Genomic DNA, 16,361 nt, shown 5'->3' on the forward strand with positions numbered 1-16,361 from the left:
AACCAATTAAGGCGGGGGGTGGGGTGGAACGAGCAGCTGTCTACCCTTAGCAGGAGGGCTCCTGATTACATACCTCTCCTGCTGCTGCTGCTGCTGGCTGTCCAGCAGCAGACTGAAGGTGGCTGCTGCTGTGCACAGGTATATAAAGGCTCAGAGCCTATTATGACACGCGCAGCCAGCGTTCCATTGCCACATTCCATCTACTGCAGGCAGGATACCTGGCTGGCTGAATGTCGCTGAGAAGCTCACAGAGACCGCCATAAGCAACAGTTTAACAGAATGCCACAGACTAATCAACCAAACTTTTTGGGTTGGGTTCTCTTTTATAGTCTGCAGGCATTAAATGAAAGAAGTCAGTGTTCCAGCAGAAGGAGACAACGTTTCAGAAAAGGCATTGTAGCAAACCAAAAAAGAAATTTTAAGCGCAACAGAGTAACCAGCGCACATACCTGTTAGCTCAGGTGAGTTTAAAAGGCTGCTGTTGATAACAAGGGCATTTGCTAAATAGATGGTGTGTGTGCAACAATATACTGAAAGGTCAATTATATTGTGCAGCTTATCTCACCACCTGTAGTTATTTAGGTGAAAGCTCCAAAAAGCTTGCCTAATATGTCTGTTTATCCAAAAGGAAGTAAAAAGGGAGAGCTAGAAAGATAGCATTGCATCACATTACATGGCAATGCAATGCACAGTTGCTGAAGTTGAACCAAAATGAGCTTGTAATCTGGCTTCTGCAACTTTGAACATGAAAAATCCAATGAGGAGAAGAAAAGCAAAGCCAAAGAGTCCATCCCAAAATCCGACAAACAAGCAAAATGAACAAAAAACATTGAATTCAATTCTTTCTGATTTTAGAAACTGCATTAAAGAAGGGGTGCACCGGTCCTGGAGATACTGCAATACCAGGTCAATGCGTGGAGTGGACAGAGCAAGCTCTTTTTCCATCTCCCTGTTCTAAAAATCCATTTAATATATGGTCCCCAGATAGGGGACGTATCAGATATTAAACTGATAAGAACAGATACTACACTTGATCTTAGCCAAAAGGCCGAGAAGCGATAACCAGAATTGGTTTCAAACTACGGAGCCACCCAAGGATCCTGAAAAGTCCATTTGTGGAGATGAGCTCCTGGACTCCCGTTAAGAAGACATGTTGTCAACCTCTAGATCCCTTACATGCCTGCACTTTTCGGCTTGCTGCTGCTGCAATCCACGCGTTTTAGATCTGCATAACTCCACCTCTTTAAACACAGCACCTTCACCCCCTGCTGTTCCCACCCGCCTCAACACCGTTGGAAGGGAGGAGAACCAATTAAGGCGGGGGGTGGGGTGGAACGAGCAGCTGTCTACCCTTAGCAGGAGGGCTCCTGATTACATACCTCTCCTGCTGCTGCTGCTGCTGGCTGTCCAGCAGCAGACTGAAGGTGGCTGCTGCTGTGCACAGGTATATAAAGGCTCAGAGCCTATTATGACACGCGCAGCCAGCGTTCCATTGCCACATTCCATCTACTGCAGGCAAGATACCTGGCTGGCTGAATGTCGCTGAGAAGCTCACAGAGACCGCCATAAGCAACAGTTTAACAGAATGCCACAGACTAATCAACCAAACTTTTTGGGTTGGGTTCTCTTTTATAGTCTGCAGGCATTAAATGAAAGAAGTCAGTGTTCCAGCAGAAGGAGACAACGTTTCAGAAAAGGCATTGTAGCAAACCAAAAAAGAAATTTTAAGCGCAGCAGAGTAACCAGCGCACATACCTGTTAGCTCAGGTGAGTTTAAAAGGCTGCTGTTGATAACAAGGGCATTTGCTAAATAGATGGTGTGTGTGCAACAATATACTGAAAGGTCAATTATATTGTGCAGCTTATCTCACCACCTGTAGTTATTTAGGTGAAAGCTCCAAAATGCTTGCCTAATATGTCTGTTTATCCAAAAGGAAGTAAAAAGGGAGAGCTAGAAAGATAGCATTGCATCACATTACATGGCAATGCAATGCACAGTTGCTGAAGTTGAACCAAAATGAGCTTGTAATCTGGCTTCTGCAACTTTGAACATGAAAAATCCAATGAGGAGAAGAAAAGCAAAGCCAAAGAGTCCATCCCAAAATCCGACAAACAAGCAAAATGAACAAAAAACATTGAATTCAATTCTTTCTGATTTTAGAAACTGCATTAAAGAAGGGGTGCACCGGTCCTGGAGATACTGCAATACCAGGTCAATGCGTGGAGTGGACAGAGCAAGCTCTTTTTCCATCTCCCTGTTCTAAAAATCCATTTAATATATGGTCCCCAGATAGGGGACGTATCAGATATTAAACTGATAAGAACAGATACTACACTTGATCTTAGCCAAAAGGCCGAGAAGCGATAACCAGAATTGGTTTCAAACTACGGAGCCACCCAAGGATCCTGAAAAGTCCATTTGTGGAGATGAGCTCCTGGACTCCCGTTAAGAAGACATGTTGTCAACCTCTAGATCCCTTACATGCCTGCACTTTTCGGCTTGCTGCTGCTGCAATCCACGCGTTTTAGATCTGCATAACTCCACCTCTTTAAACACAGCACCTTCACCCCCTGCTGTTCCCACCCGCCTCAACACCGTTGGAAGGGAGGAGAACCAATTAAGGCGGGGGGTGGGGTGGAACGAGCAGCTGTCTACCCTTAGCAGGAGGGCTCCTGATTACATACCTCTCCTGCTGCTGCTGCTGCTGGCTGTCCAGCAGCAGACTGAAGGTGGCTGCTGCTGTGCACAGGTATATAAAGGCTCAGAGCCTATTATGACACGCGCAGCCAGCGTTCCATTGCCACATTCCATCTACTGCAGGCAGGATACCTGGCTGGCTGAATGTCGCTGAGAAGCTCACAGAGACCGCCATAAGCAACAGTTTAACAGAATGCCACAGACTAATCAACCAAACTTTTTGGGTTGGGTTCTCTTTTATAGTCTGCAGGCATTAAATGAAAGAAGTCAGTGTTCCAGCAGAAGGAGACAACGTTTCAGAAAAGGCATTGTAGCAAACCAAAAAAGAAATTTTAAGCGCAACAGAGTAACCAGCGCACATACCTGTTAGCTCAGGTGAGTTTAAAAGGCTGCTGTTGATAACAAGGGCATTTGCTAAATAGATGGTGTGTGTGCAACAATATACTGAAAGGTCAATTATATTGTGCAGCTTATCTCACCACCTGTAGTTATTTAGGTGAAAGCTCCAAAAAGCTTGCCTAATATGTCTGTTTATCCAAAAGGAAGTAAAAAGGGAGAGCTAGAAAGATAGCATTGCATCACATTACATGGCAATGCAATGCACAGTTGCTGAAGTTGAACCAAAATGAGCTTGTAATCTGGCTTCTGCAACTTTGAACATGAAAAATCCAATGAGGAGAAGAAAAGCAAAGCCAAAGAGTCCATCCCAAAATCCGACAAACAAGCAAAATGAACAAAAAACATTGAATTCAATTCTTTCTGATTTTAGAAACTGCATTAAAGAAGGGGTGCACCGGTCCTGGAGATACTGCAATACCAGGTCAATGCGTGGAGTGGACAGAGCAAGCTCTTTTTCCATCTCCCTGTTCTAAAAATCCATTTAATATATGGTCCCCAGATAGGGGACGTATCAGATATTAAACTGATAAGAACAGATACTACACTTGATCTTAGCCAAAAGGCCGAGAAGCGATAACCAGAATTGGTTTCAAACTACGGAGCCACCCAAGGATCCTGAAAAGTCCATTTGTGGAGATGAGCTCCTGGACTCCCGTTAAGAAGACATGTTGTCAACCTCTAGATCCCTTACATGCCTGCACTTTTCGGCTTGCTGCTGCTGCAATCCACGCGTTTTAGATCTGCATAACTCCACCTCTTTAAACACAGCACCTTCACCCCCTGCTGTTCCCACCCGCCTCAACACCGTTGGAAGGGAGGAGAACCAATTAAGGCGGGGGGTGGGGTGGAACGAGCAGCTGTCTACCCTTAGCAGGAGGGCTCCTGATTACATACCTCTCCTGCTGCTGCTGCTGCTGGCTGTCCAGCAGCAGACTGAAGGTGGCTGCTGCTGTGCACAGGTATATAAAGGCTCAGAGCCTATTATGACACGCGCAGCCAGCGTTCCATTGCCACATTCCATCTACTGCAGGCAGGATACCTGGCTGGCTGAATGTCGCTGAGAAGCTCACAGAGACCGCCATAAGCAACAGTTTAACAGAATGCCACAGACTAATCAACCAAACTTTTTGGGTTGGGTTCTCTTTTATAGTCTGCAGGCATTAAATGAAAGAAGTCAATGTTCCAGCAGAAGGAGACAACGTTTCAGAAAAGGCATTGTAGCAAACCAAAAAAGAAATTTTAAGCGCAGCAGAGTAACCAGCGCACATACCTGTTAGCTCAGGTGAGTTTAAAAGGCTGCTGTTGATAACAAGGGCATTTGCTAAATAGATGGTGTGTGTGCAACAATATACTGAAAGGTCAATTATATTGTGCAGCTTATCTCACCACCTGTAGTTATTTAGGTGAAAGCTCCAAAATGCTTGCCTAATATGTCTGTTTATCCAAAAGGAAGTAAAAAGGGAGAGCTAGAAAGATAGCATTGCATCACATTACATGGCAATGCAATGCACAGTTGCTGAAGTTGAACCAAAATGAGCTTGTAATCTGGCTTCTGCAACTTTGAACATGAAAAATCCAATGAGGAGAAGAAAAGCAAAGCCAAAGAGTCCATCCCAAAATCCGACAAACAAGCAAAATGAACAAAAAACATTGAATTCAATTCTTTCTGATTTTAGAAACTGCATTACAAAAGGGGTGCACCGGTCCTGGAGATACTGCAATACCAGGTCAATGCGTGGAGTGGACAGAGCAAGCTCTTTTTCCATCTCCCTGTTCTAAAAATCCATTTAATATATGGTCCCCAGATAGGGGACGTATCAGATATTAAACTGATAAGAACAGATACTACACTTGATCTTAGCCAAAAGGCCGAGAAGCGATAACCAGAATTGGTTTCAAACTACGGAGCCACCCAAGGATCCTGAAAAGTCCATTTGTGGAGATGAGCTCCTGGACTCCCGTTAAGAAGACATGTTGTCAACCTCTAGATCCCTTACATGCCTGCACTTTTCGGCTTGCTGCTGCTGCAATCCACGCGTTTTAGATCTGCATAACTCCACCTCTTTAAACACAGCACCTTCACCCCCTGCTGTTCCCACCCGCCTCAACACCGTTGGAAGGGAGGAGAACCAATTAAGGCGGGGGGTGGGGTGGAACGAGCAGCTGTCTACCCTTAGCAGGAGGGCTCCTGATTACATACCTCTCCTGCTGCTGCTGCTGCTGGCTGTCCAGCAGCAGACTGAAGGTGGCTGCTGCTGTGCACAGGTATATAAAGGCTCAGAGCCTATTATGACACGCGCAGCCAGCGTTCCATTGCCACATTCCATCTACTGCAGGCAGGATACCTGGCTGGCTGAATGTCGCTGAGAAGCTCACAGAGACCGCCATAAGCAACAGTTTAACAGAATGCCACAGACTAATCAACCAAACTTTTTGGGTTGGGTTCTCTTTTATAGTCTGCAGGCATTAAATGAAAGAAGTCAGTGTTCCAGCAGAAGGAGACAACGTTTCAGAAAAGGCATTGTAGCAAACCAAAAAAGAAATTTTAAGCGCAGCAGAGTAACCAGCGCACATACCTGTTAGCTCAGGTGAGTTTAAAAGGCTGCTGTTGATAACAAGGGCATTTGCTAAATAGATGGTGTGTGTGCAACAATATACTGAAAGGTCAATTATATTGTGCAGCTTATCTCACCACCTGTAGTTATTTAGGTGAAAGCTCCAAAATGCTTGCCTAATATGTCTGTTTATCCAAAAGGAAGTAAAAAGGGAGAGCTAGAAAGATAGCATTGCATCACATTACATGGCAATGCAATGCACAGTTGCTGAAGTTGAACCAAAATGAGCTTGTAATCTGGCTTCTGCAACTTTGAACATGAAAAATCCAATGAGGAGAAGAAAAGCAAAGCCAAAGAGTCCATCCCAAAATCCGACAAACAAGCAAAATGAACAAAAAACATTGAATTCAATTCTTTCTGATTTTAGAAACTGCATTAAAGAAGGGGTGCACCGGTCCTGGAGATACTGCAATACCAGGTCAATGCGTGGAGTGGACAGAGCAAGCTCTTTTTCCATCTCCCTGTTCTAAAAATCCATTTAATATATGGTCCCCCGATAGGGGACGTATCAGATATTAAACTGATAAGAACAGATTTTTTGATTGAATATATCTTTTATTAGCACAAAAAATAAGTTAACAGACAGTGTACAGTGCCGCAGCCCAGTACACACAGAATTCTACATCATATTTACATAGCATGAGGATACGACGCACTAACTAGACACATCACACCCCTATGCTACACAAAACACTCAATCTGAAAGAAAAAGCATGTCAATCAATACAGTACGACGAACTGTGATAAGGGATGGGGATTGGGAAAAAGGGGATGGGGAGGGGAAAATCACAGGCCCGAAGCTTTATTGAAAGACAAGACACATAAGGGGAGAGGGGGAGGAGGGGTTTAGTCCTCATCCTCGTCCTCCGGACCGTCCATGATGGAATAGTCTCTGAGCAGGCTGTGGATCAGCCTGCGGCAGTCCTGGATGGACATCCTCTCCCTCCTCAAGATGAGCCGGTTCCTGGCGACCCAAACGGCATCCTTGAAGCAGTTCATAAGGCGCCAAGCCTCCTGGATGGCTCCGACGGTATGAACCCCAGGGAAGAGTCCGTAAAGCACAGAATGGTGCGATAGGCTCGCCCTGGGGACAGAGTTCCTCAGGTCGTCCTCAAGTGCAGTCAATAGGCGCTGTGCAAATCCGCAGTCCCAAAAAGTGTGCAAAGATGTTTCCTCCACGAAGGGGCACCTTGGGCAGTACCGGGTCTTGCACAGGTTCCGGGCATGCATGAATGACCGGACGGGCAGTCCGCCCTGAATTGCCATCCACGACAAGTCCTTGTGCCCGTTGGTCAGCCTGTCAGACGACACATTTGTCCACACAGTCTCCAGCGTGTCCTGGTGAAGTCCTGTGATGTTCTCCACGTCATCCTTGGCTCTGATTAGCTTGTGGATAGTTTTGGGCTTCCACAAGTCGGGCTTGAGTCCCTCCAGTTGATGCTCCCCCACAAATCGAACGACGTCTCCGTAGAACCATGGCGTCGTCCAGTTGTAGGGGAAGGAGCTGTCCCACTTGTCCCAGCCGAGTCGCCTCCAAAGAGGAAGCAGGAAGAAGCGAGACATGGACCTGCCCGCGGAGCCATTCTTGACTTGCAAAGTCCGGCGGACACAATCACACACAAAAGAGGATCGCAGGAGGGTGGGGATATCTGGAACGCCCTTCCCACCCTTGCGAGGCTCCTTGTACATGACGGCCCGCCTGACTCTGTCCATCTTGGATCCCCAGACAAAGTGAAACACTGTCCTGGTAATGGCCCTGCACACAGTGACGTGTGGGGGCCAGGCCTGCGCCGTGTACTGCAAGACGGGCAGGACCTCATTACGCAGGACGAGTGCCTTACCCTCACAAGTGAGGTGTCTGAGGCTCCAGAGTCCGATCCGTTGCTTCACCTTGGCCAAGCGTTCTTGCCAGGACTTGAGGGCCGCTCCTTCCTTCCCGAACCAGACTCCCAGCACCTTGAGGAAATCCGGTTGAATGTTGAAGGGGAAGGGGGCGGAGGAGGCCGGCTGCCAATCCCCGAAGAGCATGGCTTCCGACTTCCTGCAGTTGACTTTGGCCCCTGAAGCCCGGCCGAACCTCTCACACGTCTGGACGAGGGCGTCGACTGAACCACGATCAGCGCAGAAGACGGTGACGTCGTCCATGTAGAGCGAGCACTTGACCTCGTGTCGTCCCGGACCCGGTGCGGTGATCCCTCTGATCTCTCCATTCTGCCGGATAGCCTCTGCGAAGAGTTCTATAACACAAACAAAAAGAAGAGGTGATAGAGGGCAGCCTTGTCTGACCCCAGAGAGGACAGGGAAGGGGTCAGTCTTCCAGCCGTTCACCAACACCGAGCTGTGGATATCAAAATACATCAGACGGACATACGAACAAAACATGTTACCCAAACCTAACCGGTGCAGAGCTCGGCCCATGAACTCGTGGGAAACCCGGTCGAAGGCCTTCTCCTGATCCAAGGAGACCAGGGCCGCGTGTGCGCGGCGGACCTTGATGTACTCGACCGTGTCCCGCACGAGAGCGAGGCTGTCTGCGATGCGACGTCCAGGGATGCCGCAGGTCTGGTCCGGGTGGATGATCCGTCCGATGACCGTCTTAAGTCGTGTCGCCATCGTCTTGGCCAGGATCTTGTAGTCCACGTTGAGCAGAGTGATGGGACGCCAATTCCTCAGGTCGCACCTCTCTCCCTTCCGCTTGTACAGGATCGTGACCATTCCTTCCCTCAAAGATGGAGGCATTCTACCCTCCACCACCATCTCCTCGTACAGGTCCAACAGGTCCGGACAGATGAGGTCTCCCAGCGCTACATAGAGCTCCGCTGGAAGACCATCACTGCCCGGGGTCCTGCCGGTCCTAAAGGATTTAGCGGCAGAGAGCAATTCGCCCACCATCAGAGGTTTGTCCAAGGCTGCCGTGCCTGCAGGATCAAGATGGTTAGTGATACCTGACAGGAACTTAGCAGCGTCGGGGTCGGTAGTCTTGTGGGAGTAGAGTTCACTGTAGAAGTCGCTGACGACCCTCATCACGTCCTCCTTCCCACGTCGCATGTTTCCGCTCTCGTCTCGCAGCTCGTTCAGGGGCGTGTGACCGGCATGAAGTTTCCTGAAAAAGAATGAGTTACATTTCTCACCCTTCTCCAGATTCTCCACTTTGGAACGGAAGACGATTCGCTTGGACTCATCCTCAAAGTGCCTTTTCAGGCTCTTCTTGGTCTCCTCCAGCTCCTCCCTCACGTCCCAGCCCCAGTGAAGAAGGTCCTGCAGCGACCGCAGCTCGCGCTGCAGCTCTCTGAAGTCCCTCCTCTTCTCACACGCCTGTTGTCGACCCTTGGCCTGAAAGAAACAGCGAAACTCAAGTTTAACATATTCCCACCAATCAGAGACTGTTTGGAAGCTACCCTTGTAGGACTGCCACATTGCGTAGGCTGCTCTCAGCTCCTCCACGACTTCATCCTGAGCCAGCAGAGCACAATTCAGCTTCCAGGAGCCGGGGCCGGACGGAAAACCGTCGCCGAGGACACCTTGTAAGTGAATGGCTCTGTGGTCGGAGAAGAAGCAGGAGACCATCGAGTGCCTACTCTGCCTGACTGCCCGAGAGGTGAACACAAAGTCAATCCTGGAGCGGAGTGAGCCATCGGGTCGGCTCCACGAATAGTTCGTGGAGCCTCTCCCCATGGAGCCCACCACGTCCTGAAGAGAGGCCTCGGTTACCATCTCGATGAGCAGCTTGGACGTGATGTCCAACTTGGCAGATGTGCCAGAACTACGACCATCCTCCTCGATGGGGCAGTTGAAATCCCCGGCCATCACTAAGGTCCTGGTGGTGGCAAGCTGAAGCCGCAGGGTCTGGAAAAGCTCCAAACGCTCATTCTTCAGTGGGGACGCATACACGTTGATGAACCTGACAGGTTCTCCCGCCCAGTTGCCATCTACAACAAGAGCCCTGCCGCAGATGAGCTCCTGGACGGACTCAAGCGTGAATGCGCCCCCCCTGATCAGAATTGCGACCCCCGCAGACTTGCAGTCACCCCCACCGGACCAGTAGGATGGACCGTGGGACCACTCCCTGGCCAGATGTTTGAAGGACCTAGAGGAGGGAAGGGAACATTCCTTCAACATATAAACATCACACAACTGGGAAGTAAGGAAGGCATAAATAGTCTGACGTCTGAACTTGTCCTTGATGCTCCTGACATTAATGGAAAATAAGTTAATATTAGCCATCATGTAGGGAAAAAAGAAAAAGTTAGCGCAGGCAATACACCTTAGTTACCACTCCGGTCGGGTGGTCCCTCGTCGGTGTTGACTGCTGGTGACGGGATCACCAGCAGGCCCTCTTCCTCCATCTGGTCAAGCAGCGCGGCCTCGATCTCGGCGACCACCAGTTCCTCCTCTTCTGGCTCGGCCACCAGGGTCTCAACCATGTGTTCCATCTCTTCTGGCTCAGGGAGGGTATCCTCCTTTTCGCCTACGAAATCCAGAATCTTCTTTTTGGAGGATTCAGTAGCAGGGCTGTCCTCCACCTTCCTCTTTCCCCGGGTTGGAACTGGGGAGACAAGAAGGGGAAAATCCTCCTCGGAATAGATAGCGGCGGGTGGAGGAAAGGTTAATTCCACCGCTACCATGGTCTGGGGAGGGAGAGTGGCTGCCGGGGCAGGGGAAAGGACACCTGCTGAGGAGTAGGGGAAGGAGGAAGAGGAAGTGGAATCCTCAGCAGGGGTGGCCGGGGTGGGGGGGAATTGGACGGGGGTGGCAGGGGGAGGGATCGAGAGAGGGGTGACAGAACTCTTACCCTCCTTTGACTTTTTCTTCTGCTTCGGAGCTGCTGGGACTGTCGCTGGGGCTTTGGCCACCGACTCCTTGACCGCTTTGGCCTTGGTCGTCTCGGCCTTGGCCGCTGGGGCCTTGGTCGTCGCGTCCTTGACCTTCACAGGCCTGGTCGTCGGGGCCTTGTCCTCCGTAGCTGGGGTCGTCGCAACCACCGATGCCCAGGATCTCTCACGCTTGGGGCAATCCTTGTACAGATGAGCCGCCAGCCCACACAGGTTGCAGGATGTCTTCTTCGGGCAGTCCTTCGAGCTGTGTCCCGTCACTCGACAAATCCTGCAGGCATCCTCCTTGCAGTCCTTCATCTCGTGGCCGTTCTTGCCGCATCTCCTGCAGTTCCGCGGCATGTCCGGGTAATAGATGAGGCCGTAGGAGTTGCCCAGGGAGAATGTCGGGGGCAGGTGCCGAAGTCCGTCTGAGTACGCCAGGTCCCTGTGAAGTCTAACGGTCACCGACCACTTACCTGTCCAGAAGCCGAGTCCATTCAGGATGTGAGAGGGTTCCTTCACAACCAAACAGAAGCGTCTCAGGAAGGTACAGATGTCTTGGCCTGGGGTGTGCGGGTTGCGCATGGAGACCGTGATCCTCCTTTCGTCCCTCTGGATAGGGCAGCTACCTGTAAAGGCAGAGAAAGAATTATCCGGTCCTTTTGCGCTTACCATTTCCCAGAACCTCCTGCAGGTGTTCACAGTGGCGAAGGTGACGAAGAAGATCCCCGTCAAGAAGGTCTGGATGCTGAGGGTGTCCGACCTGGAGAAGCCTCGATCCAGCAGCATCTTCTGGCAGAACACGTCCGAGGACATGTCCGGCACCCTCCCATCCACTTCCTTCAGCTTTAGGGCCACCGTCTGCCGCATCCATGGCTCCAGGGCTGGAGCTTCGTGGCGGGGCTTCTGGGGTCCCTTCTGCTGGCCAGTCGTGGAGGCAGAGTCCTTGGGGTCAGAATCGGCTCCTGGCTGGGCCCTCCTGGCTGTCCCCTGCTCCAGGCTCTTCTTTTCGGCCTTCCTCGCAGCGCTTGCCATGGCTTTCCTCCTGCAGTTACTTCTTGGAGCTGGATCTGGAACTCTTCCCGGAATGGGTGGAGCTATGCAGATTCTTCTCCCGTCGTGTTCTGGACAAATTCCCCGAAAGGTCTTTGTCTCGATGATTTTCTTCCTCGAAGATTCCACAGGACAGCCCGATTCTTCTCCGAGTCTTCGTCTTCTTCTGGTTTCTTTAGAGCTTCTTCCTCCCACCGATATCCGCCTTCCTTCTCCGATGTCAGCTGGGCTCCGAAGCTCTTCTCCTTCCGAGTTCGATCGCTCTCGTCAAGTGTAGATCGTAGCTCTTGTGTTCTTAAAAGAACAGATACTACACTTGATCTTAGCCAAAAGGCCGAGAAGCGATAACCAGAATTGGTTTCAAACTACGGAGCCACCCAAGGATCCTGAAAAGTCCATTTGTGGAGATGAGCTCCTGGACTCCCGTTAAGAAGACATGTTGTCAACCTCTAGATCCCTTACATGCCTGCACTTTTCGGCTTGCTGCTGCTGCAATCCACGCGTTTTAGATCTGCATAACTCCACCTCTTTAAACACAGCACCTTCACCCCCTGCTGTTCCCACCCGCCTCAACACCGTTGGAAGGGAGGAGAACCAATTAAGGCGGGGGGTGGGGTGGAACGAGCAGCTGTCTACCCTTAGCAGGAGGGCTCCTGATTACATACCTCTCCTGCTGCTGCTGCTGCTGGCTGTCCAGCAGCAGACTGAAGGTGGCTGCTGCTGTGCACAGGTATATAAAGGCTCAGAGCCTATTATGACACGCGCAGCCAGCGTTCCATTGCCACATTCCATCTACTGCAGGCAGGATACCTGGCTGGCTGAATGTCGCTGAGAAGCTCACAGAGACCGCCATAAGCAACAGTTTAACAGAATGCCACAGACTAATCAACCAAACTTTTTGGGTTGGGTTCTCTTTTATAGTCTGCAGGCATTAAATGAAAGAAGTCAGTGTTCCAGCAGAAGGAGACAACGTTTCAGAAAAGGCATTGTAGCAAACCAAAAAAGAAATTTTAAGCGCAGCAGAGTAACCAGCGCACATACCTGTTAGCTCAGGTGAGTTTAAAAGGCTGCTGTTGATAACAAGGGCATTTGCTAAATAGATGGTGTGTGTGCAACAATATACTGAAAGGTCAATTATATTGTGCAGCTTATCTCACCACCTGTAGTTATTTAGGTGAAAGCTCCAAAATGCTTGCCTAATATGTCTGTTTATCCAAAAGGAAGTAAAAAGGGAGAGCTAGAAAGATAGCATTGCATCACATTACATGGCAATGCAATGCACAGTTGCTGAAGTTGAACCAAAATGAGCTTGTAATCTGGCTTCTGCAACTTTGAACATGAAAAATCCAATGAGGAGAAGAAAAGCAAAGCCAAAGAGTCCATCCCAAAATCCGACAAACAAGCAAAATGAACAAAAAACATTGAATTCAATTCTTTCTGATTTTAGAAACTGCATTAAAGAAGGGGTGCACCGGTCCTGGAGATACTGCAATACCAGGTCAATGCGTGGAGTGGACAGAGCAAGCTCTTTTTCCATCTCCCTGTTCTAAAAATCCATTTAATATATGGTCCCCAGATAGGGGACGTATCAGATATTAAACTGATAAGAACAGATACTACACTTGATCTTAGCCAAAAGGCCGAGAAGCGATAACCAGAATTGGTTTCAAACTACGGAGCCACCCAAGGATCCTGAAAAGTCCATTTGTGGAGATGAGCTCCTGGACTCCCGTTAAGAAGACATGTTGTCAACCTCTAGATCCCTTACATGCCTGCACTTTTCGGCTTGCTGCTGCTGCAATCCACGCGTTTTAGATCTGCATAACTCCACCTCTTTAAACACAGCACCTTCACCCCCTGCTGTTCCCACCCGCCTCAACACCGTTGGAAGGGAGGAGAACCAATTAAGGCGGGGGGTGGGGTGGAACGAGCAGCTGTCTACCCTTAGCAGGAGGGCTCCTGATTACATACCTCTCCTGCTGCTGCTGCTGCTGGCTGTCCAGCAGCAGACTGAAGGTGGCTGCTGCTGTGCACAGGTATATAAAGGCTCAGAGCCTATTATGACACGCGCAGCCAGCGTTCCATTGCCACATTCCATCTACTGCAGGCAGGATACCTGGCTGGCTGAATGTCGCTGAGAAGCTCACAGAGACCGCCATAAGCAACAGTTTAACAGAATGCCACAGACTAATCAACCAAACTTTTTGGGTTGGGTTCTCTTTTATAGTCTGCAGGCATTAAATGAAAGAAGTCAGTGTTCCAGCAGAAGGAGACAACGTTTCAGAAAAGGCATTGTAGCAAACCAAAAAAGAAATTTTAAGCGCAGCAGAGTAACCAGCGCACATACCTGTTAGCTCAGGTGAGTTTAAAAGGCTGCTGTTGATAACAAGGGCATTTGCTAAATAGATGGTGTGTGTGCAACAATATACTGAAAGGTCAATTATATTGTGCAGCTTATCTCACCACCTGTAGTTATTTAGGTGAAAGCTCCAAAATGCTTGCCTAATATGTCTGTTTATCCAAAAGGAAGTAAAAAGGGAGAGCTAGAAAGATAGCATTGCATCACATTACATGGCAATGCAATGCACAGTTGCTGAAGTTGAACCAAAATGAGCTTGTAATCTGGCTTCTGCAACTTTGAACATGAAAAATCCAATGAGGAGAAGAAAAGCAAAGCCAAAGAGTCCATCCCAAAATCCGACAAACAAGCAAAATGAACAAAAAACATTGAATTCAATTCTTTCTGATTTTAGAAACTGCATTAAAGAAGGGGTGCACCGGTCCTGGAGATACTGCAATACCAGGTCAATGCGTGGAGTGGACAGAGCAAGCTCTTTTTCCATCTCCCTGTTCTAAAAATCCATTTAATATATGGTCCCCAGATAGGGGACGTATCAGATATTAAACTGATAAGAACAGATACTACACTTGATCTTAGCCAAAAGGCCGAGAAGCGATAACCAGAATTGGTTTCAAACTACGGAGCCACCCAAGGATCCTGAAAAGTCCATTTGTGGAGATGAGCTCCTGGACTCCCGTTAAGAAGACATGTTGTCAACCTCTAGATCCCTTACATGCCTGCACTTTTCGGCTTGCTGCTGCTGCAATCCACGCGTTTTAGATCTGCATAACTCCACCTCTTTAAACACAGCACCTTCACCCCCTGCTGTTCCCACCCGCCTCAACACCGTTGGAAGGGAGGAGAACCAATTAAGGCGGGGGGTGGGGTGGAACGAGCAGCTGTCTACCCTTAGCAGGAGGGCTCCTGATTACATACCTCTCCTGCTGCTGCTGCTGCTGGCTGTCCAGCAGCAGACTGAAGGTGGCTGCTGCTGTGCACAGGTGTATAAAGGCTCAGAGCCTATTATGACACGCGCAGCCAGCGTTCCATTGCCACATTCCATCTACTGCAGGCAGGATACCTGGCTGGCTGAATGTCGCTGAGAAGCTCACAGAGACCGCCATAAGCAACAGTTTAACAGAATGCCACAGACTAATCAACCAAACTTTTTGGGTTGGGTTCTCTTTTATAGTCTGCAGGCATTAAATGAAAGAAGTCAGTGTTCCAGCAGAAGGAGACAACGTTTCAGAAAAGGCATTGTAGCAAACCAAAAAAGAAATTTTAAGCGCAACAGAGTAACCAGCGCACATACCTGTTAGCTCAGGTGAGTTTAAAAGGCTGCTGTTGATAACAAGGGCATTTGCTAAATAGATGGTGTGTGTGCAACAATATACTGAAAGGTCAATTATATTGTGCAGCTTATCTCACCACCTGTAGTTATTTAGGTGAAAGCTCCAAAAAGCTTGCCTAATATGTCTGTTTATCCAAAAGGAAGTAAAAAGGGAGAGCTAGAAAGATAGCATTGCATCACATTACATGGCAATGCAATGCACAGTTGCTGAAGTTGAACCAAAATGAGCTTGTAATCTGGCTTCTGCAACTTTGAACATGAAAAATCCAATGAGGAGAAGAAAAGCAAAGCCAAAGAGTCCATCCCAAAATCCGACAAACAAGCAAAATGAACAAAAAACATTGAATTCAATTCTTTCTGATTTTAGAAACTGCATTAAAGAAGGGGTGCACCGGTCCTGGAGATACTGCAATACCAGGTCAATGCGTGGAGTGGACAGAGCAAGCTCTTTTTCCATCTCCCTGTTCTAAAAATCCATTTAATATATGGTCCCCAGATAGGGGACGTATCAGATATTAAACTGATAAGAACAGATACTACACTTGATCTTAGCCAAAAGGCCGAGAAGCGATAACCAGAATTGGTTTCAAACTACGGAGCCACCCAAGGATCCTGAAAAGTCCATTTGTGGAGATGAGCTCCTGGACTCCCGTTAAGAAGACATGTTGTCAACCTCTAGATCCCTTACATGCCTGCACTTTTCGGCTTGCTGCTGCTGCAATCCACGCGTTTTAGATCTGCATAACTCCACCTCTTTAAACACAGCACCTTCACCCCCTGCTGTTCCCACCCGCCTCAACACCGTTGGAAGGGAGGAGAACCAATTAAGGCGGGGGGTGGGGTGGAACGAGCAGCTGTCTACCCTTAGCAGGAGGGCTCCTGATTACATACCTCTCCTGCTGCTGCTGCTGCTGGCTGTCCAGCAGCAGACTGAAGGTGGCTGCTGCTGTGCACAGGTATATAAAGGCTCAGAGCCTATTATGACACGCGCAGCCAGCGTTCCATTGCCACATTCCATCTACTGCAGGCAGGATACCTGGCTGGCTGAATGTCTCTGAGAAGCTCACAGAGACCGCCATAAGCAACAGTT

At 49.0% G+C, this 16,361-nt stretch overlaps 8 non-coding genes and 1 pseudogene across 8 annotated transcripts; all 9 read right to left on the reverse strand.

Annotated features, from left to right (window-relative positions):
- Positions 1–869: 869 nt before the first annotated feature.
- On the reverse strand, positions 870–1,060 carry LOC141234943 (U2 spliceosomal RNA). Its single transcript, XR_012300804.1, has one exon. It is a non-coding gene; the product is annotated as a U2 spliceosomal RNA (small nuclear RNA).
- A 1,115-nt stretch (positions 1,061–2,175) lies between these two features.
- LOC141234944 (U2 spliceosomal RNA) lies at positions 2,176–2,366 on the reverse strand. Its single transcript, XR_012300805.1, has one exon. It is a non-coding gene; the product is annotated as a U2 spliceosomal RNA (small nuclear RNA).
- Positions 2,367–3,481: 1,115 nt separating this feature from the next.
- LOC141234945 (U2 spliceosomal RNA) lies at positions 3,482–3,672 on the reverse strand. Its single transcript, XR_012300806.1, has one exon. It is a non-coding gene; the product is annotated as a U2 spliceosomal RNA (small nuclear RNA).
- A 1,115-nt stretch (positions 3,673–4,787) lies between these two features.
- Positions 4,788–4,978, reverse strand: LOC141234946 (U2 spliceosomal RNA). The gene has a single exon (XR_012300807.1). It is a non-coding gene; the product is annotated as a U2 spliceosomal RNA (small nuclear RNA).
- Positions 4,979–6,093: 1,115 nt separating this feature from the next.
- Positions 6,094–6,286, reverse strand: LOC141235304 (U2 spliceosomal RNA). Its single transcript, XR_012301153.1, has one exon. It is a non-coding gene; the product is annotated as a U2 spliceosomal RNA (small nuclear RNA).
- Positions 6,287–11,847: 5,561 nt separating this feature from the next.
- On the reverse strand, positions 11,848–11,925 carry LOC141235365 (U2 spliceosomal RNA; annotated as a pseudogene).
- Positions 11,926–13,040: 1,115 nt separating this feature from the next.
- On the reverse strand, positions 13,041–13,231 carry LOC141234947 (U2 spliceosomal RNA). The gene has a single exon (XR_012300808.1). It is a non-coding gene; the product is annotated as a U2 spliceosomal RNA (small nuclear RNA).
- A 1,115-nt stretch (positions 13,232–14,346) lies between these two features.
- On the reverse strand, positions 14,347–14,537 carry LOC141234948 (U2 spliceosomal RNA). The gene has a single exon (XR_012300809.1). It is a non-coding gene; the product is annotated as a U2 spliceosomal RNA (small nuclear RNA).
- Positions 14,538–15,652: 1,115 nt separating this feature from the next.
- LOC141234950 (U2 spliceosomal RNA) lies at positions 15,653–15,843 on the reverse strand. Its single transcript, XR_012300811.1, has one exon. It is a non-coding gene; the product is annotated as a U2 spliceosomal RNA (small nuclear RNA).
- Between the last annotated feature and the right edge of the window lie 518 nt (positions 15,844–16,361).

Source organism: Phyllobates terribilis, unplaced genomic scaffold, assembly GCF_046119375.1.
Source record: "Phyllobates terribilis strain yellow unplaced genomic scaffold, ASM4611937v1 Scaffold_650__1_contigs__length_881393, whole genome shotgun sequence".
NCBI lineage: Eukaryota > Metazoa > Chordata > Amphibia > Anura > Dendrobatidae > Phyllobates > Phyllobates terribilis.